Below are 25,199 nucleotides of genomic sequence, written 5' to 3'. Positions count from 1 at the left end.
TGCTTGTTTAGAATCGGAATTGAAACACTTTTACCAAAACGGAAATCTATTGTGATCGTTAAAGCAGTTTACTCACGCACAAAGACTTGGTCTCGCTTCAAAGTAAAACACTCTTGAATCAAGATTTTTTTGTTGTTTACATTTGAAAAAGTGGTAGATTTAAAAGAAAAAAAAGCAATAGGCAAAAAGTGGGGTTCTAACACAGGTAGTGTTAGCAGGCATGCTTACTGTGTTGAAGCACGCTTAGGCTCGGTACAGGCATAATATGAATGTGTTCTACATAACTGTTAACCAATAAGGAGAGAAATTTGTATGATCGTCTTGGAAATTCACGAAAATCACATTTTGTATTTTTTTCTTTTCTAGGTATAAAATGAAAAAAAAAAACGTTTTAATACATGTTAATTTTGGAACTATGACAAGTAATGATTTTCTGTATTTGATATAAGTCTTGCCTGTTTTTATCCCAGACCACAAGACGTTTTATAGGGCTTATCACATCTGGTTGGGATTTCATAAGCAGAGTGGTCGAGACCAGGTCAGTGCCATTGAATGGGGGCTTGCCATTAGGACTCAAGTCGCAATTTAGTTGAACTTTCAACTTGATCTTCATCTTTTTCTCTTGTGACCTGTGACCATTATTAGTCTTTATGGTATATACTGTTCTCATTTAATGTTTTTAGTGTTTGTGTTTTTGCGTATAGCCTTGACAAATGCGACAAAAGTATAATTACCAAAATGGTAAATCCCTGCCGCAGTGCTGCTGTTTAGTTTCTCAGATAAATTGACTTCATTTTGTTCATGACAACAGTCATTTTGTGTCTCGTTATAAAACCCATTTGCACAACGAATGAACAATGAAGTTGTTGTACTTCACCCAGTGAAATATAGGTTGTGCTGTGGTTCTGTGACTTATATTTAAAGTGTAAAGACTCGAACTGGGTTGTGAATATTGGACTTGGAATCTAAAGACTGCTCAAACACAGCATGATTCTTGAGCAACCTAATAAATTTGTTTTGTTTTAATATTGGACAATATTGGATCCTGGTTTCTTGTTTTGACTATTATTGTTCACTGCTATTCAATACATCATTGTCGCTGTTAGCCAATGATGTTGGTGTTCTTTTCTTTTCACAACCATTAGACTTGATCTGTTTTTGTAACATTGAAGATTTACTAGAAAGAGGGTGCTTAGAGAAGAGCTTTAGGATAGGATAGAATTTTCTTATTGAAGGCCTCTCTCCCAGTTGCCCTCGCAAGTTCAAAGTCAAAGTCAAATTTATTTATATAGCCCTTAATCACAAAAATGTCTCAAAGGACTGCACAGGATTACAGTTACAAAATTACACAATTACCTGATCTTAAACCAGCATGCGGGCAAGGAAAACTCAAAAACCTCAGTGTGAGGAGAAAAGAGAAACCTTGAGAAAGGACCTCACATGTGGTAATCCCCCTTCCAGGATTGACCAGGGTGAATTACAATTAGCATTACTGTACACATAATAGTAAACATAAGGTAAGATGTTGAAAATGTCCGGAAAGTGCATGACATCAACGACGCCCCCAGCCTGCAAATCAGTCCAGAAAGTCTATGACGGCCACGACGCTGCCTCCCGTCTCTGCCAGCTGGTAAATGCAGGGGTTGACATGCTGCAGGTCAGACGCCGGTCCGCTGACCCATCCCAAATCATCCTTCTCCTTCGTATCAGCCAGGCATATTGATAGATGCCTGCTCTCCTCTCATCATTGTCTACTAAAGTTTAAACTCAATTTTACCTTTTTCCTTAGCCCTATCGTCTTGATTGCTGTATAATACTACAATAAAAGGAGTCGGAATGAGCAGTTGTAATGCTCAAACATGTTCATTGCAATCTTGTCATTCACATTTTTGAGATATGGACAGTTTTGCTCTTGTCAGAGGCCTAGCTATCAATCGCAGAAACTGCCCTTCTCCTCAGACACACAAATCAAAACGCTGTTTTCAGTTCATAGAGTGAAACCTTGGCAGAGGTCCCCACCATTGTCATTGGTTTGATGTGGGGTTTTCAGTCATTTTCTGGCAGGACCGCTTGCTAAACAGTTTTCTCTGCTTCGCTGCTTCAAAGGATGACAGACTGTAAAAACAAAAAAAAAAACGCCTCTCTTTTGCTGTTGTCATTTGCTTCAGTAATTAAAGAGCTGCAGTCATCCAGATAACAAACAGCCCCTGGAAAAAAGTGCTTATTAACGCTCTGCGAGAAGTGGATTTTCAAAGCCAATAAAAAGTGGAACCCTCGCGAAGCTTATATGGATTTTCGGTCGGCCTCTGAGGTAAATTCCTTGCCTTTTTGATGTGATGGCTGCCTGTTGATAGAATAAATCCAATGGGCTTAATCGATCATCTCCGTGGAAAGGTCAAGAGGAGAGTCACTGGTGTTTGAAGCGCTTATCCCGTGGAAGAGTGCCAGAAACGCGACACCTCCTCATGAGCGGATGGTGGCGGTCGGATTAGTGACGGGCAGGGTGGCCTGGGGTATGATTTAGGGCACTGACGCGTTAAATACTGTATTTAAAAAAAGAGAAAAGAGGGCAACAATTTTGACAGACTTCCTCTTTTTTCCAACCACCTTTCAAAATTAAAAAAAGCAGCGGCTACATAAAGGTTGGGTCGATTTAAACTCCTTTCGGTGCTTTATCTCGAAAGTTGCTCAGAGGTTCCTTTGAGTTTCATCCCCAATGCAGTCTAATCTAATCTGGAGTGGGTTGCTGTGGGCAGCATCTGTGCTCCCAGTTGAAAACGGGCTTTCTTTTCGACTAATCCTCTATCCAGGGATCACTCAGTAGGGTAAAGACAATTACCAGCCTGCTTTCTCATGCTAATAGAATCTCTAACTAGATCTTACGGAAAAGGGGAGGAAACGGATGGAAGAGCAGCGACAATACTGGAAAGAAAAAGATGATCCAACTAAAAATAGGTTTTTAGATTAACGGTTAATTATTGATAGGGAGCCAGTCGAAAAGCCTAAGGTCAGGATTTTGAGATCACTTTCTGAGAAGGACTTATTGTTTGGTAAAGGTTAGAAGGTACCAAGTAATACTTCTATTTTTGTATTTTTTTCTGGGATTCACACTGTTTTTTTTAAATGTTGGTTACTTTTTATATTTACAGTCATTCCTCCTTTTTAACTCGAATATCTATACTTTCAATTCTTAAATTTTGTAAGAAAAGATATGTCCTGATGACACAATTTGTTTTTAGAAATGTAATCCGATATTGTTTATAAATGCCAGCATTGAATTATTAAGAAATATATACAAACTATGTCCTATAGCACAGCAAGACACAAAAACAGTTTGTATAATTTGAATGGAACTAGAGTGCCTTTTGTATTACAACGTGTTTTAATGTTCCAAGAACATTTCAACTAGGTCATCAATGACCTGAGTACATAATCATACTGGGATATCAAAATTCTAAATCCTCGTGATTGATATTGTAAATAGCGTGTATAATATAATCATTTTATACTGGTGCCCTCTGTTCATCCTCTCTGAAAGAAATAATCCGCGGAAAAAGATTTTAACCACATTCCCCTGCTTCACTTTTCACTGAAATAATCGTTGACGTGTAGAATGGGGCAGACGCAGGACACTGAAGAATGCAACTAGTTACTATTGCTTTAGCAACAACCTTTAAAATGTTTGTTAACAATTTTGTGGGTGTTAACTATGAAAATATACAATCCAGAACTGGGGTGTCAAACTCAATTTAGCTCAGGGACCACAAGGTAGAAAAACATTCTCACAGGAGCCAGACTAATAAATGAATGGCTTAAAAAGTTAGCTAGAGTGCAGATGGTCTTTTCGAAAGTTCACTATAATTTAGGGATATGAGATTTGCTTTTCTCTGTATCGTCTTGCAGGCCACATAAAAATTGTGGTGGGCCAGTTTTGCCCTGCGTGCCATACATTTGATCAATGTGCTCTTGAGAAAGAATTACACAGTACACTAATTTTTTTAAATTTCGAAGGCGGAGCGCATTCAAATGCTAACAAGACATCAGTGTCTGAAATAACGTCTGCCGGACGCCCGGGGATGCATCTTTTATGTCGGGTGTACAACTTAGACAACTAAAGTTTGCTTTATTCCGATTTCGAAATCTTCGTTCAGTTTGGAAATTTCGGAATCTTGGTTCGTTTGGTAATTTGCATACTCGGCAACCAATCAGAAGCCTGCATCTAATAACTTCGTGCTTTCGGACTTTCCCGAGTTTTATAAGGTCGTGCATTTGCATATCATTTTCCAAAGTAGACGCACAGCGAACACAAGAAAAATCGATAAGTGGTTAGGAATCAAGCCAAAACCTCAGCCCCAGAAGAAAGAAAGAAGCTAACAAAATTTGTGACACTAAAAAACGTAAATGTACTTTAAAAGCATCGTGGAAAGAGGAGTTCACGTGGCTTGTAGCAGACGACGCGACGCAAACTTTGCATGAATAAAGATGAGTTAATACAGGTACATATGGATGGCAGATGGAAAACAGCGATCTCATATACATACAATGAATGTTATAAATAGATTTATAATAAACTTAATTTTAAAGTGTTGTACTGTTATATATTCTGATTATCAATCCTTAATACTTTGTAACAATGTTTTTTTTTTTTTTGCGACGAGACGTCTTATTGTGTTTCAAGTTGTGAAAAATGTGGCAGGCAACTTTATGGCTGGGCAGCCAACTTTTCAGAGTTGCCTGCCCTGGTGTCCGGTAACTTTTTGTCATGAGTTTTAGACGCTGAAGACATTATCATCTATTATGTGTGATTCATCCTAACAGATAACAAGTGTTCACACACAAACTACGTGGTAATACATACCCACTAGTGTGATGACACTTCTCTCTGGAACAAATTCTTCCTTAAAAATGTGGGCAAAATCTATTTTTCAATCAAACTTTCTTCTGTTCTCTCTGTGTTGTGTTGATCAGCATTCTCGGTTTAGAAGCATAACGAATTGATGAATCTAAATTTGTGTTTTACTTTTGTACTTGTGCCCGATTTTAAGTTGATAGTTTAATAAAGTCTCTTTGTTTTACAAGTACCAGTTCATTCCTTTACGGTAAGTAATCAAAACTGGTGGTTTTGTTATCTCTTATGTTTTGAGAGCATTTCCGGAATAGGTTTATAGATTACAGGAAAGTGGTATTTGGTCAGGAAGTTGCTGAGACGGAGAGACAGAGTCGCTGTTGTATCAGCAGCTGCGTGCCAAGTAGTCTGTCTTCGTTTTTTTATCACCTGCTTCCAGCAAGGTGTCTGGAGCAGTTTTAAGGTGCATTAATATGCAGGAATTTATAGATTGCCTCCCATGGCGTATTTTCTGCACGGCGGCGAAGCAAGTATTCCAGTCTCCATCTGCACTAATTACCGGGTCTTGGCAGTGTTACCTGTCTCTTGTGAAGGACAAACTAAGGCACTGATGCAGGAGCACGCAGCGCAGAAGGAGCTTGTCTGCCTGTAAGTTTGAGGGAAGAGGGTTGTCTCTGAGGGTCTTTCTGTTTTTTTTCCCGTCATATGTTTGATGTGTATGGAAGCTCGACGAGCATGAAAAATCTCTGCTGGAAACATCAATAAACTAAATGACTTTGACCAAGTTCCTTCATGTGGAGCTCAGAGAAACGCTAACAGGCTTTGCACCTGATCTGGGTGACAGTTGCACGCTCACTCCAACTGAAATATATCAGCCTTTATCTTGTGTGTATCCCGCTGCAAACTTCAAATGAGCGTCTCTGGCAACGTCAGATCATTTTAAGTCATGAGAGAGAGTCACGCCTACCGCCAGCTGCTCTCCTCTTAAAGCAGAACCTTAATGTGAGTCCGAATGTTAGGGATGGGCAATACTGGGAATTTTAGTGTCGGTCTGATCCAAGTAAATGCATGGTAGTATCGATCGATACCGATTGAAAGTGTCATGATCATTGAATAATTGAACCCTCATCCTTGAGGTAGTTTATATTTAGATTTTAGGCACTAAAATGTTTCATTTTTTAATCAAATAACTACAATTCAAACTTAATAAACTTTCAGCCGCTCTGCCCCCCCGCTCTGGAACTCATTGCTTCCTGACTTCCGAAATTCTGCGACCCTGTCAACCTTCAAATCCGGACTCAAAAATCAACTCTTCAGACTTGCCTATTCTTGACCATATGCCTCACACACCGCCCCTTTAACTATAATGTGTTTTATTGGCTATCTATTACTTGCTTGTTTTACTCTTGTTTTTACTCTTTGTTTATTGTTGCGTCCTACTGTATGTACAGCGACCTTGGGTGTCCTGAAAGGCGCTTCAAAATACAATGCATCATTATTACTATTATTATCATTGAAAATAAATATAAATATTTCTATTACAACTGTTTCAGAACAAAAGCTAAGTGAGTCAAATAAGAAAGCAGCAATGTAATAAAAATACAGATATAATAATTTCAACATGTCAACTATATGTACCATTGCACAATATTTTTAAAAAGAGTCATAAAAGTGCAAATAGTGTAAACAAAACAATCAAAAAACCTTTAACAGTATTAAAAATACTTGTACAACAACAACTGTTACAGAGCAAAAGTCAAGAGTCAAACCAAAAAGTCAACAATGTAACGAACAAGCCTTCCTGTCTCTGTTGCCTGAGTGAGAACAGATTTGTTATTTTGTTCAGGTTTACATTTTTGGTTGCAGCTTGTTGCTCTCTGTAGCGTGAACTTTTTTCATGTGTTTATGTAAATGTGCCACAGTAGTGGACCACTTTACCTTGCATTGTCCTGTTGTTGAAAAATAAAATCCACACCGCACTGTGCTTCCCGTTTGTTTCTTTCATATTTAACTTAAGATAATGGTATGCTCGTAGATTTGGCCTTCTCTTCTGCCTGGCAGGCAAGATGCAGCAGCCGGCCAGCTAGGAAGAGTTTCTAAAAGTGTGCACAAACAGGCATGAACAGGCAAACCGAGGGCTGTGGGCGAGAGAGAAAAGGATAGAGAACAGGCGCTTTGAGGATATTTGTGTAGGAACCAAGTATCGATCCCAGGGAAATAGTATCGATCTGACCCAAGTACTTCTTAGTATTGATAATATTGATATTTGGATCGATCCGCCCACCCCTACCAAATATATGACAGGGAATGAATCAGGAATCCTAAGTGGGCGCCGTGTGCTTCTGTCTGAGCGATGACCTTTTCTTCGGCCTGCGAATCCTCAGACGCTCTGATAACATGCAGCCCTTATCAGGTTTCTTTTGTCAAGTGAATCTGCCCACTGAGTGAGATCATTATAACCCCACCACTTTGGTGGTATCAAGGCTTTTCCAGGAAAACAAGGGATCAATGCTTGAAGTCACTGACAAGCCGCTTTTCAAATATTGGGCTTCATGATCATATTTCTGCAATACTGTTTGTTTGGAATGGTAAAGTACGATCCGGTTTTTGTAAGGTTCAAAAATGACGTTTATCATGGCTGGTCTCATTTTTTATTAGTGTCTATCTAAAAGGACAAAGGTTGCCCTCTAGAAGGTAGTCAGGTCAAAAATACCTAAAATTGATTCGTGGATTTAGTTGATTAAGTTCAGTGCCCCGTTTTTTTTTTTACATAAACATCTCAGGAGGTGCAAAATTTTGTTCAGAACCACCTTTGCACAAATACCTAAATTGTTGTTTTTTAAACCACCAAAATTATATTTTTCATTAAAAAATACCTCGACAAATTGAGAGAAAATTTAAAACCCGACATTTGCTTTAATAGCTTCTTTTCATTAATCCTCACCAAAATGAATAAATTAATGTAACCAAAAACCAAAATACATTTTAAAATAGAATTAAAACATAAGAAAAAATATGCATATCATATTTCATAATATTTTATGTTTGTATTTTTTTTAACCACCTTTTTACTTTTTATATATAGTATATTTTTCCCACTTTTCTATACTATAACTCATTTGTCAAGTTCAATAGAGCACCACCACTAAAACCGCCATTGATATAGATGACGTATGAAAAGGAATTCAATTTTATCTCATTATTATTTATATTTACGGTACCACAGGCAAATGGTAGAGAATGAAGAAAACCGACTTGGGAAACAACTATTCGGTGTATTTGATGATGAATCCGACTTTAAAGGACATTAAATAAACACATTGTAAATTTGAATTTTGTATTGTGTTCATAGTTTATGTTGCCAATAAATGATTATAATCATGTCTTTGACAATCCTTGGTTTGAGCTGAGAACAAGTGAAAGTCTTATTCCGATTTTTAGACAAAAATTAGGGGTGTGTGTTATAAACAAATAAATAGGGTATCTGCAATTGAATTTTTTCAGGAACGTTTTTGTGTAAAAATCCTAGAGTAATAGTATACCTATTACTGCTATTGATGACCATTCGCAATTTGAGTACTTATACTATTATAGGCCTGCATGTAAATCCCAGTCATGATCGTGCCATCTGTGCCTTGATCCAGCAGGTGATTGCCAGCTGCATCCTCTCTCTGGCTCCAACTAAGTAGAGCCTGTCTTTTCTGCTCCGTTCCATCCTGAGCAGGGAGGAAGGGAAAGCGTGACAACAGCTGGACCACCCCCAACCAGGGAAAGCTGAGAGCAGTTTGTGTCATCCCGGCTTGTGTACCCTTTTAATACCCAGCCGAGCAAAAACGCCTTTGTGACACTTCAAATATATCAAGCGGGATCAGTGTCAACATTTCTCCGGTGTGCTGTTCGATTGCCCGGCGGCCTCGGCAACGCGTTAATGTTATGCATGGATGAGTATTGGATGTGTGACACCGTCCAGTGAAAGGACCATGAGAATCGGGGTCACCTTAGGCACGGCGGAGTGCGGCTACGTGTGGAGTCCGCCCAGGGTTGGAATTGCCACGTTTGAATTTAATTATACGTCATTGATTTATTGAGCGGGCATTAATAAGCGTGCCTTGTGAGCAGTGTTGGGAGTAGAGGTAAGATCGGACCTAAAGAATAAATCCAGCCTGACTGGACAAAAAAACTTGATTTGAGGGGCCTGGAGCAAACCCTAATTTTCATATTTTCTTTGTGACTCGGAGGAAGAGGAGCGGTGCTCCTCCAAGTGCACAGACACAGGGAGTCTTGTGTGAGAGGAATGCATTTTGCGGGTCTTTCATAAAGAAAAAGAAACAAAGGACAATGTTGGGTGGATAATAGAAAGGTTTAAAAAAACGCAGGAAAAGGGAAGCCCAACCTGAACGTAAACGTAATGATCGACATTTTAGGCCTCACCCAACCCAAATTTCAGGACAGGGCTCTGGCTCTTACCTCTTGTTGGGAGTAATGCGTTGTAAAGGAACATGTTCCTGGAAGGGGTGGGCGATACTTGGAATTTTGGTATCAATCCAAATCACATAAAAACAGGGTAGTGTCACGGTTGCTACGGCGCCCAATTGGCCCCGCCGTGTGGCGCCAGGTTCTGTCACGGTTGCCACGGCGCCCAATTGGCCCCGCCCACTGGCACCAGCTGAAACGCGTTGACAGATTGCTGCCGGACTTCTTAAACGCGGTCTTGCGAGTTGTCTGGTGTCAGAGCGTCTGCGGAACTCCTGCTAAACTCTGTGTGATATGCCAAGCCTGTGAATGTCCGTTTTGCCTGTGTTTTTTTGCTCTTGTTTTGTCAAGCCCTGTGAATCTCCGTTTTTGCCTGTGTTTTGCCCCTGTTTTGTTCTCGCCCTGAGCTGTTTGATTTTGTCCACTTCCTCGTGGCGATCAATCTACTTTCGCGACCAACGATCCATGGATCGAAAGTGCGCTCATTCCTCTTCTCCCAAATAAACTGTGAGTAACGTTACGCGATTGGGTTCTGCTTCCTGTTTCCTGTTCTCGATCAATACCGATCCAATACTGATACTTTTTGCTCGGAAATGTCTAGGTCATTGAAAAATTGAAAATTTTTAGGCTGTTAACCGGTTGCACATTGTAAACGTTATGTTCTCGTTGTCTCAGTTGAAATAAATGTCAGCTTTATGACTGACTGACACAGACCGATGTGCATTTTTTGAACATAATTCATGTTTTTTTTGTCGCAGAAGTGTATGATTTAAATTGCTTGATTTTTAGGAGCAAAATTTAAACCGCAATCATCAATTATATCGAATGGCAATTATCAAGAATCAGGATATAAATCAAATTGCCACCTTAGTATCATGATACAATATTATCGTGACCAAAGCATATCGTCCTACTCCTGCTAAACATGTCTTGTGCTCAAGTCCAGGCTAACCGGTATGCACAAACGCAAACAACAACAACGTCCACCAGACGAGGATTTCGATATATGGAATAAAAACTGTGCTGGACACACGTTGGGAAATCCAAGTTACGAGCATTCCCAGACGCTACCACTAGAGGCAGCACAATCCTGGATCAAATTAAGCTTAATGCATCACTGTTTCATGTGGAGGAGCCCCACCAAAAACAGCTTGGAGAGGGATGGGAGCTGACAGGCTGTACCTGCCCAGCCAAATCAGGCATCCGTGGGCTGTGAATCTGGGGAGGTCACACAATTCCTTTTGAAATGAAGTAACTGTAACTAACTCCCTTTTTATCAGTAACGGCACAACACTGATCATACGTCCTTGTTTTGATTTAATTTGAAGGAGCCTGTGTTGTGAGGCTCGGCCATTTTGATGGCAGCTTTTTGCTTGGCTTTGAATTGTTCCCTCCGTTTCATGGTAAAGTGACATAAGCCTTTCTTTGAAGTCGAGGAGCCAAAGAGAGAAGTGACAGCGCAACAAACAATGAACAAAACCTGCAAAGACAATAGAAAACGTTTGAATATTCAAGTGAGCCGTAGGATGACGGCTGAAGGGGGAGAAAAGGGGGGAAAGATGCCTTGTTTTATTGTGGCCCTGTTATGCTGTGAATGGGCCTGTCTGGGACTATAAAAGATTGTGCCACATTGGAAGAAGACATTTTTTCGCTCGATCGACAATGTCTTGCGAAGGGGGTGTAATTCTGCCCATGGAGGAAATATAAATCGGAGTGTGCGAGCTGAGGAGTGTGGCTCAATTTGCATATACTTTACCATGTACAAGTAACCTACGGCCCGTGGGCCGCATATAGAATGTTGGGCTTTTGAATTTGGTCGCTGTACAGAAAGAGTAAACATTGTTTCTCTAATCTGTTGTTGTCTTCTTTTATTCCTATCTTTTTTCTTTCTGGGTTTTTTTTCTCTTGCTATTTTCCTTTTTCCTCTTTTTTTCAGTATTTCTTTTTTTCCCTTCCTTCATTTCATTTTTTTATTTCCTTTGTTTTATTGTTATGCTTTCTGAACTTTTTTCTTTTCCTTTTTCCAATTTCCCCTTTTGCTTTTGCCCATTTTTGTCTTTTTTTATTTTATTTTTTTCCTAGATTTCTTCTTCTTTGTTCCTTATTCTTTCTCTTTTTACTTGATATTTTTCTTTCTTCTTATTTTCTTTCTTTTTTCTACAATCATTTTCCCCTGTTTTGTTTTTTGTGTTTTTCGTCTTTCCTCACATTTCCTTTCTTCCTCCTTTCTTTTCTTATTTACTTTCTTTCTTTTTTCTGTTCTACTCTAATTTCTTTTTTCTTTTTCTTTATTTTTATCAGTTGTTCTAGTTTTTCTCTATTTATCCTTTTTCCCTGCTTTTTCTTTTTTGACCTTTTCCACTTTTCTGTTTTTTTCTTTCTTTTTCCCCTATTTTTCCTTTTCTTTTATTTCCCTCTGTTTCTCCTATTTGATTTTTCTTATTTTTCCCATTTTGTCTTTTTCTCATCACCCCCCCTTTTTTTTTTGCAAAATGCTCGGCAGAAGATTTTGTATGTATTCTTCCTTGAGCTTTTTAGCACTTCTTTTCGGTTGCACGACTCTATACAATATCATCTAGTGGTCAAATATTACACAGTGTCTCCATAAGATCAAATCAACCATTCTGCAAAACTTGAGAACCCGATGCGGCACGCCAGTCTAAAGGTTTGCCAAGCTATGGTATACACTGTGTGCGCATGTGAGATATTCAGTATGCTGACGCAACTCGCACCTGTGATCAACAGTTTAGCGCGAGCGGCTCTTCTATTCGACTTTGAGGCAGTTCGATGACAGGAGAAACAAAACGAGCGGGTTTACTTTCCCCTGCGGTTTTCGTTGACAACTTTAAGCTACGATGGCGTTGCTCTGAGTCTCAGGCTGCTATCAGTTGGAGCTTGTCATGTTTGGAGAGTGCTTTTGGTCGCGCTATGCAGAGGCAGCGACTCTCCCAGTGGGGAAACACCAAGATGTGCACTCATTACTTTACACGGCACGCAGTCTTACCTTTATGTGCCTCTGAGTAACAGAGAATTATTTTTTATTTTTTATGTTATTTAATCCTGTCACTCTTCTAAGTATGGATGAGCGGGTATGAATTCCAGGTATTGGTATCAGTGCACATTTTACAGTTTCTTCAATTGCAACAGCACTCATTTCCAGCTAGTTACTTTTATAACAGGAACTAGAAATAATTATAATCAGGGTTTGTACTGGTGCTTGAAATCCTTGAAAATGCTTGAATTTCAATGTTTCGTTTCCAAGTCTTGAAAAGTGCTTGAATTTGGCTTGTAAATGCTTGCCATGTTTCTCAGCAGTCTGAATCGATAGACCACACATTGAATGAAGAAAACAAGTGTGATTAAAAATGACGCTGGCACGCCTGCTCCGGTGGCTTCTCTTTGCTGTCACATTTCTTCTTTCCCTGTCATAAATGGCAGCTGTTAACAGTTTGTAAGGCATTGTCCTATAAAGGGTCACGCCCAAGGGGTCAGGTTCATACTACACCTTAACAGGGCACTTTGAAACATGTATTAGTTCAAGGATTATGTAACAATTGTGGACATTTCTTATGAACCATGTAAAAAAATGAAGGAAGCGATTCCAGTGGTATATTGTAATTGGAAGAACTTCCTGCAACTGAAAATGTAAGCAACTTATTCCTTTCATTTTTACCCGTCACGTTTCTTTTCTCGTGTCATATTTCAGAGTATTTTCACTGCTTTTGGGATCGGGTCGACATTACAACATGTGCTTGTTTGAAACTGGAAGGGGAAAACTACCTAAACTTTAATCTAATTTGATCATCGGAGCAGTTTATTTACGCACAAATACTTAGCCACGCTATAAGATAAGGTGATTTTAAAGGGAGGAAATTGGTAGTGCTGGTGAGTATAGTTTGGCTTAACGATAATACAATTAGCAGGAAGGGAAATTTACTATATTTCAAAAGCATGTATTCTTCATTGTAATCCATCAAGATATAAGGGAAGGTATTTTGATAGCATACCATCTGGGTTGCTTATGCACATCATCTGTGGCTTCGCTCTGCACTGTGTGTTTAAATTTTAAGCGTGCTCGCCACACGAGACGCCGTTTGCGCCTCCGTTCAGCATGAATGAAATCAAACCCGGCTCAAAGATGCAGTCAATTAGTCTTCATTGCGATTACAGGCTTGACATTAGTCTAGACGGCCATATTTTGATCCGAGATGACAGGCGGGCCCCGCTGCTATCGGACTGCCAGACATTCCTCGCCCTTCATCCCGCGGATGAAGCTATCGAAGCTGACTTGCTATATGGAGCCTGGGCAGATGAACGTCTGTGCCAAGACGCCCTTCATCCTCTCTTATAAATACGTCGGCGAGCGATGCGCGGCGCCATAAGCCTCGACAACATAACACACGGCCTCGTGCGCGTGAGACTCTGCCGTCGGTGCGTTATTCCGGCACCGTATATCACACCAATGACGCCTAAACTGCAGGCTTTTACACACAATGGCCTTTTGTTGCGCGGGTTATTTATTGTGCAGCCGCAAAGCCGCGTAGGGAGCTGGTGGGCAAGCGTATCCAGGGGCTCGTATTGTTCGGGAATCAGCAGCTTGTGTTTGCCAAGCTGGGAGGGTTCTCTAACAATACCCTTTTTTGATGCCGCCCACAGTGTGTGCCTGTCGGCGAATGTACCCTCACAAATGTTGTTTGTTGTTTGTGTGTGCCCGAACGGGGTCAGAGAGCCCAACCTTCGCTCAATGAACGGCGAGCCCGGACAGGCAGCCTCACGCACGGGCGCGTATTCAGTATGCGGGGAGTAACGGAATACATGTAATGGCGTTATCTAATTAGGATTCAAAATAATTGTAATTATATTCCGTTACAGTTGCAGAATAACTACAGTAAAACTTGGTTTATCCGGATTCTGAGGCGGAGTAATAAATGTCGGAGTGAATGGGGGCTTTATTGACAGAGGTCTTCAAAACAAGGCACAACAACAATAACAGGTTGCTGTCTCTCTAACCAGAAGAAGGGACAGCACAGCTTCCTAGCTTGTCCCTCTGGAACTCTCTACTCAGCAACAGTGTTCCCTGGGTGAATTATGTAAACTCACTACCGAATATTATTGAAACACACATAACGGGTTTTTCAGATTGTATGATCTTTAATTTTTCTTCTAATTCTCTATCCTCTCGACTCCTCTTCTTCACTGACGCCATGATCTGACACTCAGTTTAGTCTCATTTTGTTTCGTTTTGCACGAAGAGATCGTAACTTGAATCGAAGCACAATAAGATAGAGTCAGTCAGTGATAACCGGGAAGACGTCCCACAAAGCTAAACACATAGAGAAATTTGTTCGTCTACGGACAAAAGCATGGCATACACTTTCCGGGAAAGTTGCGTCATCCAGCCTCTTTCGGGAAGAAGACGTTAAAAATGGCTTGTCAATTTGGAATACGATGCCGGAACAGACATGGCAAAAATGCATAGGAATGGATCGAAATGATTTGGATTGTGATCGGAAAATTCGAAGATTCGGATAGTAAAAATAGATTTTTCGTAAAAAAAACATTCAAAATCACCCGGACCAAACTTTTTATCCAGATTTCGCAAAGATCTGGATTAACTGAATCCGGATTAACTGAGTTTCACTTTGCATTTAGGTGAAATAAGGATTACTTTGCAGGATTAGAATTTTATTTAAAAAATATTTGATATACATAATGCGCCGATAGACAAATTGCATCTTTTATCATTTCAATCACTGACACTAGAGATTAGGTTTACTCACAACGGCTATCTTTTCCACCACTCTATGTTTTTCAGATTGTGTTGAAGGTAAAAGCACTTTTTTGTCTGTATTTTATTTCTCCTTCAAATAGCACATTTTTTTAAATTGGTGCAAGCTTGCAGTTTTGTTCAGCTGCTAACGCGGGTTCGTATTTGGCACTGGGCAGCACAGTTGCGCACCAGCGATGCATTCAAGGATGTTAAGTAAATTTGATTATCTTCTTTTTGTATTTTGCTGGTAAATATTCTTCAAAATCTACTTACGAATTAAATCGGTTCCAGCCGTGATGTTGTATAGTGAAACCATTGTAAATCGAAACACATTTTACAATTTAAACAAATTGAAATCGGATTAATTCGTTCCAAGGTCATCAACTATAACTGTCCTTTAGGTACAAAAATGTTTAGTCAATGTTAATGGATATACCAGTGTAGGCAAAACAAGAAATACGTCTAAAATAATGCAAAAGATAAAGATGAAGAAAAAAATCAACAATAACCGAATAAAAATGCTAAAATGTAAAAAGTCGGTTAAATGTCTTGGTACGCTTTTAGACTCACCGTTTTGGTCGCTGTACGCATTAAATAGCGATCTAGTGATCATTGTTTCTGTCTAGATCTCAGAATGTTTTTAAAATGTTTCAGACAGTTTTGATGGAACATCTGGTTTTGGCTTTTTCGGGATGTCTATTTTAGATAAAGGCTTGCAATTTTTCCTAGCAAACAAACGCATCCTTAAATTCTACAGTTAATAACGGCTCCTCTGGATCATTGTTTTTTAGCAGACTGCAGCTGATGTAGTATCTCTAAATGCAGCATTTCCTGGCTGCAACCAATGAAATGAAAGACTAAACCATTTGGTAATTTGATTTTGGCACCTATCTGATAGACCACGCAGCACGCTGTTGTTGCGTACCTGGTAGCGTCACTGACGTTGGATAGTGGAAAACTGATCGTATTGCCAGGAAGAATTTAGTTGGAGGCTTCAGGTACTGAAACACTCACAATTTGGTTTATCATTAAACAAGGTACCACTGTACCTGATAACTGAGAATGCTTTACATAGCCTAGTAAATCTGAATATTTTTAAGAGATTGGGCATCCCTGCTTTAAACAAGTAAAACTTGAACACTGGCACAAGACATCCCATAGTTTGTTAGAAATTTAGAATGTGAACCTTTGGTGTGTTTTAAAACAATATTGGGTTCTTATTATCCTCTTAATGTTAACTGAAATCAAACGTATGCATTGTGTCTTCTATGTGAAAGAGAAAATTTGATTTTTTTTTCATACTATACTATGTAACTATCCTTGGTTTCCTCCAAGGTTACAGTGTCTATTTTAAACAAAATTAAGTAATTGTCTCTATATTGTTCATTTTGTCTTTGATTAGTATATTTTGTATTGGAGTAATCCAAAAGTAATCAAAAATAATCAAGTTACATGACTTCAATATTATAGTATTCAGATTATGTTCGTGATTGCATTTTTTTCTACAGGTTACTCACAACTGTATTGAATTACATTTTTAAAGTAACCATCCCAACCCTCTCGGTATGTGGCGTAGGATTTTGTGCATAGTGGAGAGCTGAGGGTTTTACTGCTAATGGATCTTTTCTCCGGCTCTGTATTCCTGTGACAGCACGGTGACGGACAAGAAGGGGGAGGCGGGTGAGGGATTACGGGGTAGAGCAGTGCCTTGTTAAAGAAAAGGAAAGGGTTAGAGTGTGTCGATTGGATTAACTTGTTTGGGCTTATTAAGAGGAAAGACACAGCGGCTTGTTAAAAGCACGGCATGGGGTGTCCCACTGTGAGACGGCGGGGTCACCATTCAATTAGGCTGCAGCCGTACTCACCCTGATTCAATAGGAGGGGCTTTGGCAGGCTCCACTTGTGGACCAAGTGGGCTAACTCGAGATGGAGGGGCTGCTGACACTTGGATCCAAGAACAAGGGGTAGGAAGATTGATCCAAATATTGATATTATCGATACTTAGCAAGTACTTGGATCGATTGATACTATTGTCCTGAAATGGATACTTCACCCTCAACCAATTTACTCAAAGTGCCACTTCCGAATGCAAATAGTGAAGTGCATCTTTCCCTCATCCAGCACACTCGGCTATTCTCTAAGTTTGTATTTGTTTGTGTGACCGACTGGCACACTTTCAGCACCTCTCCTTTTCTGGCCTGCTGCTGCATTCTGCCTGCCAGGCAGGAGAGAGGGCCATATGTGGGCACGCACCCTTATCAGAAGCTAAATATGACTAAAAAGGACAATGCCAAGGGTCACTTTTGTGGTAAAGTTGTATGCTACTGTGGCAAATTTACATAACTCATGAGGGAGGGTTCAATTGTCCAATGATCAGGACATCTCCTGTTTATGGCCATACTACACTGAAAACGCCTGATCTCGGAAAACTAGAAAGGGTCGGGCCTGATTAGTACTATAATGGGAGACCGCCTGGGAATACCAAGTGCTGTATATAGGTCATTTGGCGCACGCTCTGCTGTAACTGTTATACTTGGTGGAAATTAATTTCCTAATGGGGATTAAATAAATTGAACGATTATTAACTTTAAGAATAACGTTTTGACATCAGATCGATAATGAATATTACTACTATGTATTTACTTCGATCAAATTGATACTAAAATTCCCAATGTCGCCCACCCCTAGAAAAAACATCTAGGAATAGTGAGAGACTTGTGATTTTTTAAGAAGAATCAGAGGCTCCAGTTTTAGGTCAACATTGAAAGTGTGGGAACATCCCCATTCAAAATTTTTACTCCGATCCAATACCGATAGTGTCACTCAGACTTTTGTCTGATATCTACCTATATTATCTGATCCAATATCAACAGAGATTAAGCGTGCTCTTTTGTAGTGTACTTTTTAGAGTAATTGGGCACAACACATTTGGATGATTGAAGTTCTTTGAGTTGTTTTTCATTAACATTACAAAGTTTGGATGCAGTCCTGCTCATCTAAAATGTAGGCTATCCATGGCCAATGCCAAAAGCTTGTGGCTTTAGCTAAATATTAGATCCAAATGCTATAAAAGAAGCAGCGTCGGAAAGAGGGATGACCTGCTTTTATATGAACATCAATATTGGAGTATACATTAGATCACTTTGGTAAAACCCACAAAATTATATATTTTTTGGAGAGGAGGCTCTGAAATCAGACGGATATCTGTTATGGATATCACATCTGCCTCACTGGTCTTGATAGACATATAAAATACAAATTTGATGGTTAGGTCTATTCAGTGTTAAAGTTGTTTGACATTTAATGTAAGATTTTGGGGATTTTCCTTTTTTCACACTACATCATAAATACTAATAATACAATTAGTATTACTGTGCTGAGCGTCCGCAGATGCAGAGTGAGGCACACAATTGTCTTGCCTCATTGCAGAGGGCGATGGTGAGACCAAGGATTCTGAAAATATAGGATGAGTGATCGTTTTGGTTATCAGAAAGTCCATCCAGTATTTGTTTTACTTGTTGCCTGTAAATGGTGCATAACCTATTTTTTAATGAATGAATGAGGGCTGAGTCGGAAAAAATGTAAGCCTTATCTTTCACAGCACCCGACTTGCGGCGTTCGGAAACAAAACGTCTTAATGAGCGTCTCTTGGAAGAGAACGAATGGAGCCGGCTCACCACCAATCAATTGCTTGTTCCTTCCGGGACACGTTTTTCTCTTATGATCGGTCAATATGCATTATTTAACTTTCTGTGTTGTTGACTTTAAAGTTGTTGATGTTAAGTTTTGTCAATTTAATAGCGATCTTACTCGTGGTATTGCGGTAAGGCGTTTTCCATTGTGTGACGTCATTTTGCACGCACCATATTTCGTTTTGCTATTGTAGATTGCCATGTTGGTCTGAATGGAGCCGTATTCTTGGTTGCTTGCTGTTAAGGAATAAATATGCTTAAAGGCTGAACCACAATGTCCTGCTTATCTTCTCACGCATGAGGAAACTGCACACTCTGTGATATCCTAAACAGTTGAGCATAAAAAAAGGATTCAATTGTTTTTGAATTTTATCTTTTGTTTTGTAAATTTTTGTAAAGCATTTTAATTTTATTTTGCGTCTTTTTCAGTCTTAATGTCTTTAAAATCTTTTAATATTGTTTATTGCTGATTGTTATTTTTTTCATAATGTTTGCTGTGAAATAACTATTTCAAGGTTCTATTACATAACTACCTGTCTGTTCCTCTCTATTCAACTGATGCAAAAATTGCCCAGAAAAATTCAAATTCGCTGGCATAAAACAATTTTTAGAGTAACGTAAATAGTTACTTTCTCTAGTAACTGGTTACTTTTAATATTGACCATTTCAGTTGCTAACTCAGTTATTTTTTGGGAAGAAGTAGCGAGTGACTATAACTAATTCATTTTTTAAAGTAATGTGCCCAACCCTGACAACAATAAAACATTTCCACCTATGCTACAGTTTTTACATTGCTTTTTTTGTTCCGCCTATCAAATGAAAAATAAAATGTACGTTCATCTATTTGTAAAACGAACTGTTCCTCACACAACACAAATCTTACCGCATGTCACTAGTGTAGACACATAAATACTTTCAGGTTTAGCATTTTTACTATAATGCTTCCATAACATTAAGTCAAAACATTTAGCTTTAGTCTTGATTCCGTAAAACTTGATGATTTATTAATAGTCAATAGCTGCTGTAATGTCAAATAATCTCCTAAAAGTGTTCGATAATATATAATAATGTGTGTTGAAAGTCGTTTAGTAGGCAAACTAGGTGGTCCTAATTGACTAAGGTTTTCTGGTTAGTTAGTATTCCTTTTCCGCACCTATTCCTGGCTTAGAATTGACAATATTTGCCACATAATTACATTAGCTGCTAGATTTGGGCAAGTACCAGTTCTAAGCATCTCTACTGAGCCCATCCTTTTTTCATAACATTGCAAATCCCCGTTAGACAGTTTACTTCGCAAACCAAACACTGGTCCTACCAGCAGCTTTACAAGTGAGTCCATCCTCAAATAAACACACACCAAAATCAACCATCACTTGCACCACTTCGGCTTCTTATCTGTTCAAACAGCTCTGGCCGCGTGGTAACATCTCCTCTGATCTCCTCTGCCATTTAAGAACCTTTTAAACGGAGGAATAGCCCTTCGCCGAGCCCCCCGGCTCTTGATTCCAGCTTATTCCCTCATCCGGTGGGACTGATCCCGTCCGCCAAGGCTGCCAACCCAGCGGCCACGTTATCAGAGCGATAGAAATCCTGGCTCGGGAGAGACTGCCACGCCAGTGTAATAGCGGATTTGATGAGCATGTGGTTTGAACGCTTGTATTAATTGTAGCAGCTATGTTATTAAGCAGAAGGAATAAAATCTACTGGACTAGTTCTACGTTTGAATTAATGAATAAATGAAAAACAATAGCCAGCAATTAAATGAATAATGAACATAACAATAGACACATTTAACAAAAATCATAGTAGGAGAACACTCTTACTAGGTTTAAGGTGTTAATTGAGAAGTTTGGTTAAGCTTTGTTTAATAACCCTGTTCTATTTCTATTTGAGTTTAATGACCGGTTATCTACTCTGATTTAGGTTGATAAACCTATTGTTCGTCACAAATATTTCTTTCATGCGCACTGATAGAGCTCCAGGATCAACTGAAATCTGTTTTTGTGTCTTATTTTAAAATAACACAATAACACAATAATATGCTTTAAACATCTCTGATAATTCAACATGGGGGTTCAACAAATAAGCTAAGAAAACACAAGTTCAATATTCTCCAATTCAGGGAATCCCAAACTATGGGTATGTGTTATAAGCACACACTGGTTTCTTAAAGTTCAGCAGTCCAGACTCAAGATCAAATGAATAATTCAATGTGAAGCTTTATGATAACTTGTTGGATTCCTGGTCTAAGGGTGCTTGCCAATCGGGTCACCGAGATTTCCTATCGTCAAAGGAATCAAGGAATATCCCCTGTAGGGAAAAAAACCTGGCCAAAACTCGTCTAGATCAGTTTTTTCACCCTTTTGTGAATCACAACATCAGTCAAAACGAAGAAGATGAGAGATTTGGTCATCCGAATTCCAAGCAATCTCTTGCAAACTATTGCAATGATAAATGCAGCTCCTGCCTGGCATGCATTTTCGATCCACAACGAACGTTAGAAGATGTGCTCAAAGCACTCGCTATAATGTCTAAGATGTCTCATCTCATCTCATCTCATTAGCCGTACCGCTCATCCTCATTAGGGTCGCGGGGGGGCTGGAGCCCATCCCAGCCATCTCTGGGCAGTGGGCAGGGGACAGCCAATCGCAGGGCACACAGGGACAGACAACTCACTCGCTCATTCACACCTAGGGACAATTTGGACCGGCCAATTCACCTGAAATGCATGTTTTTGGAACGTGGGAGGAAACCGGAGTGCCCGGAGGAAACCCACGCAAGCACGGGGAGAACATACAAACTCCGCACAGGAAGTCCGGAGCTGGATTTGAACCCACGACAGGTTCCCATGACATGAACTGTGCCGCACAAGCGCTAACCACTGCGCCGCCGTGCTGCCCTGTCTAAGATGTGTTTTATACTAAACTTTAATGAAACAGGAAACAAGGAATCCTTGTTTGCTAATTAAAACATTTTTTTTCATTCGCTAACTAAATGATCAACTATTCACGACAATGTGTTTCCTATAAAATTCTAAAATTTTATTTAAAGGGACAGTGTGTAATAATTAGTGTCTTCTAATGGTCGAAAAAAAATCATTCAGTAAAAAACATTGATTTGAAAAATGGGCAAAAAATATACGAACACTCACGGCCATTGCAAATCTTTATGAATATCAATAAGTTGAGAAATTTGTATTTCTTTTACATAGGGGAATCCATACCTAGTCGTCGCCACCATGTTTTTCTGACATCTTGCTGCTACGCTATATTCATTTGGCTCTGGTTTTCGTTCGCATTATACAATAATGTGCCAATAAGTGGTCAGATATATCACAATGTACCTTTCAATGTCAAATCATCCATTTATTTATTTATTTATCCCTAATTCGCTTTTAACAGGGGTTACAGTTTGCATTCTTCAACATACTCAAGGGGGAAACTTGATGCATGCTATTTCAGAGCAGCTGTTTCGACGGGTCAGAATGTTTCGCCTAGTACATCATTTCCTGCCACTGATTGACATCTGCTAAGCAGCATAATACCTAAAAGGAAGAGATGAGGCGAAAAGACCTGGGGGCGGGCATGACAAACAAGCCAAAGACTTGCTTCTTCTGCTAGCGCTCTTAAAGGCAATAATGGGAGAAAATTGGTTCTGGAAAATTGAATTGGAAAAAAAAAGTGGGTCTTTTTCAGCAAAGCATAATGACTCCAAATACATTTGGTGAGTGGCAAATGGAGAAAAATGGAGCGCTGTTATGCTATTGTCTTTCATTTCAGACAAGGGGGGACGGTGGAAGTACCCGCCACAGTGGCACCACCACTGACTAGCTTTTAGTCTCAATCTACACACTGCGAAACCGTCTTTGACCGAATGCGAGCATGGGCTGCTGATGACATTAGCGTGCATGTAGAAGGGGGCCCCACATAAAAGGATAACATGAACAGCCCGTGTTGAATTCAGAGTGCCATATCAGGGGAAAACGACACCCAGCACGACCTTTTTTCTGCAAAGCACCTGCCAAACAATAGGAGTGGCAACTCTCTTCCATCATCTGAGTGTACATGTGTAATAGGGGTGGGCAAATGAATCCAAATATAGACATTATCGAAACTAAACAATACTTGGATCGGATTGATACTATTGTCCTGGAATTGACACAAATTCCCTCAAAGCGCCACTGTATGTAGATAGCGCAGCCCTTCTCTCTCTCACCCACCGCCCTCGGCAACTCGCTAGGATTATCCCTGGGTGTGTGACTCTCAGGCATACTTTTAGGCACTCACCCTACCTGTCCTGTTGCTGCATTCTGCCTGACAGGGAAAAGAGAGGGACAGATCTATTTGCCCACAACTACTAAAAGCTCAACATGAAAGAGGCAAACAGGAAGCGCAGCGAAGTGTGGCCATAAACACATGAAAAAAACCTCACTCTGCAAACAAAGTGGTAAACACGTTGCTGTTCCTTAACAAAACCTGTAAATCCGTTGTCACTATGGCAACAGAGACACCTAATCTGCTTTACTGACTTTATTTACAAAGTATTGTACAATGGAAGGTATTTTACTTATCTAATTGACATTGCTTTACAGCAAATGTATTTTCGTTATATTGCTTTTTTGGGTTCAATTGTTCAATGATCGTGACATTTCCAGGCAAAAAGTCTCAATATTGGATCAGTATTAATCGATATTACCATGTATCTATTTGAATCAGGTAGATACCAGAATTTGCAGTATTCCACCCCTCAATGTGTATCGACAGAAAAACCCTCTAATCTAACGAAAAACTATACAAAACTTACACAAAGTAATCAACACAGCCCAAAAGATCATTGGCTGCTATCTGCTCAGACTGGAGGACATGTTTGGCTTGCGACTGTAACAGTGCTAACAACAGTATAAAGGACTTCTCTTACCGCGGGCACCACCTCGTTGACTTGTTGCCTTCCAGTAGGGACTTCAGGTCACTGAAAAACAATAATCAATATGCTTGCAGACAGTTTTGTCGACAGCGCTACACCCTAAACAAGCATGCAAGATTGTGGAAAACATATCTTGCCAGTTTTATCGAAAGATGCCTAATGTAGAGAAAAATGGGTATTCATATCTTATTTACAGACTTATTTGGGTAATTTTGTAGCCGCTAAATGTTATTGCACTATTTCTCAGTGCACTATTGTTCTGACGCACATGCCACTGAGGCCAAACTCCAAGGACCACCATGTAAATATTTTTGCCTATTAATCCTGACATTCTTTTTGTCCTTTTTATTCTCTTTGATGTCTTTTTTACGAGATTATCCTGGAGTGCCACGTCTAATCTCATTGTAAACAATAAACACTACGTTGTTATGAAGTACAATAAAGACAATTCCTTTTCTTATTCTAAAATTGTTTTTATTTAGTCCCACTGATGACAATAGATGTCAAAGCTACCTCTTGTTTTCCATTTAAGTGGGCTCACGGAGATGAAAAAAATAGGTACTATTCATATATATCAGATATTGGTTTATTCCTAGGTATAAGTGAATGTTTGTGATTTTAGAAAATCGGAAATTATATCATATACACATACAAGAGTATTGGTGCTATTATGATACCAGGCTTTTTCAAATATTTACATTGAGGCACCACAAATATCTTTTTTAGGGCGAATGTCGAACATAGTTCCATGAAGATGAAAAACATGCTAACCGACTAACCATCAATTATTTATAACGTGCCAACCTTTATATTTATCAATAGGTGAATTGGCATTATTAAATTTAAAAAAAAAAAGAGCCTCCTTTAGCGAGACAGCATTGGGGATTAATGTCTGCCCATCCACACAATATGCTGTTATTTAGATAAGCCTCAAGTTAGGTTGATCATGTGACTATTCAAGCTAGCAATAGCGGTTATGTACCGTATTTCTGTGATCTTACACAAGTTTTCTATGAATATCTCACCTATATACAGCAAAGGCTGATGTACACTATGTCGATGGAAAAGTTGCGATTGCGACACTGTTGTTGATGGTTGCCACGGTAATGGACAGACCATGCACTTTGTCATCGTTCTTAGGGGATCAACAAAGGAACCCTAGCCGCAGTGCATTGGTGTAAACAAGCCAGCGGGATGCAAGATCTGCTAATCCTGAAAGAGAAGGAAAGTGTGTTTAATGGAGGAATTTCTAATCAGTTTGAATATAGAAATCAACGACATTCATAGAACTGTGCATATAACATGAGTACATTGTTGAAAAATCCAGTTGAACTCTTTGCTCCTCTTGTGTATGCCACAGCAAACGTGTAGAAGCTTTGCAATGTAATAATAACAAACATTTTTAAAACACAAAAATAGCACCATTGAGTGGGAGGGAGAACTTTTAATTTTTCATCACAACAAAAACTGGCTTGTTGAGGTCTTCCGTCTTGTT

General features: G+C 39.4%; 1 protein-coding gene and 1 long non-coding RNA gene across 2 annotated transcripts in view; one reads left to right on the top strand and one right to left on the bottom strand.

Moving 5' to 3' along the window:
• Window positions 1-25,199, top strand: part of fam222aa (family with sequence similarity 222 member Aa) — a 110,675-nt gene that overhangs the window by 33,570 nt on the left and 51,906 nt on the right. The gene's annotated exons all lie outside the window — the stretch shown is intronic.
• On the bottom strand, window positions 1,148-24,776 carry LOC148365537 (uncharacterized). Its single transcript, XR_015850416.1, has 3 exons — window positions 24,730-24,776; window positions 23,699-23,749; window positions 1,148-2,543 (listed from the first exon to the last, which is right to left on the bottom strand). It is a non-coding gene; the product is annotated as an uncharacterized LOC148365537 (long non-coding RNA).

This window comes from Urocampus carinirostris, chromosome 5 (assembly GCF_059441175.1).
Source record: "Urocampus carinirostris isolate Australia breed hairy pipefish chromosome 5, RoL_Ucar_1.0, whole genome shotgun sequence".
Lineage (NCBI taxonomy): Eukaryota > Metazoa > Chordata > Actinopteri > Syngnathiformes > Syngnathidae > Urocampus > Urocampus carinirostris.
The sequence above is the reverse complement of the archived record's forward strand: the minus strand, read 5'-3'. Positions and strand labels throughout refer to the sequence as shown.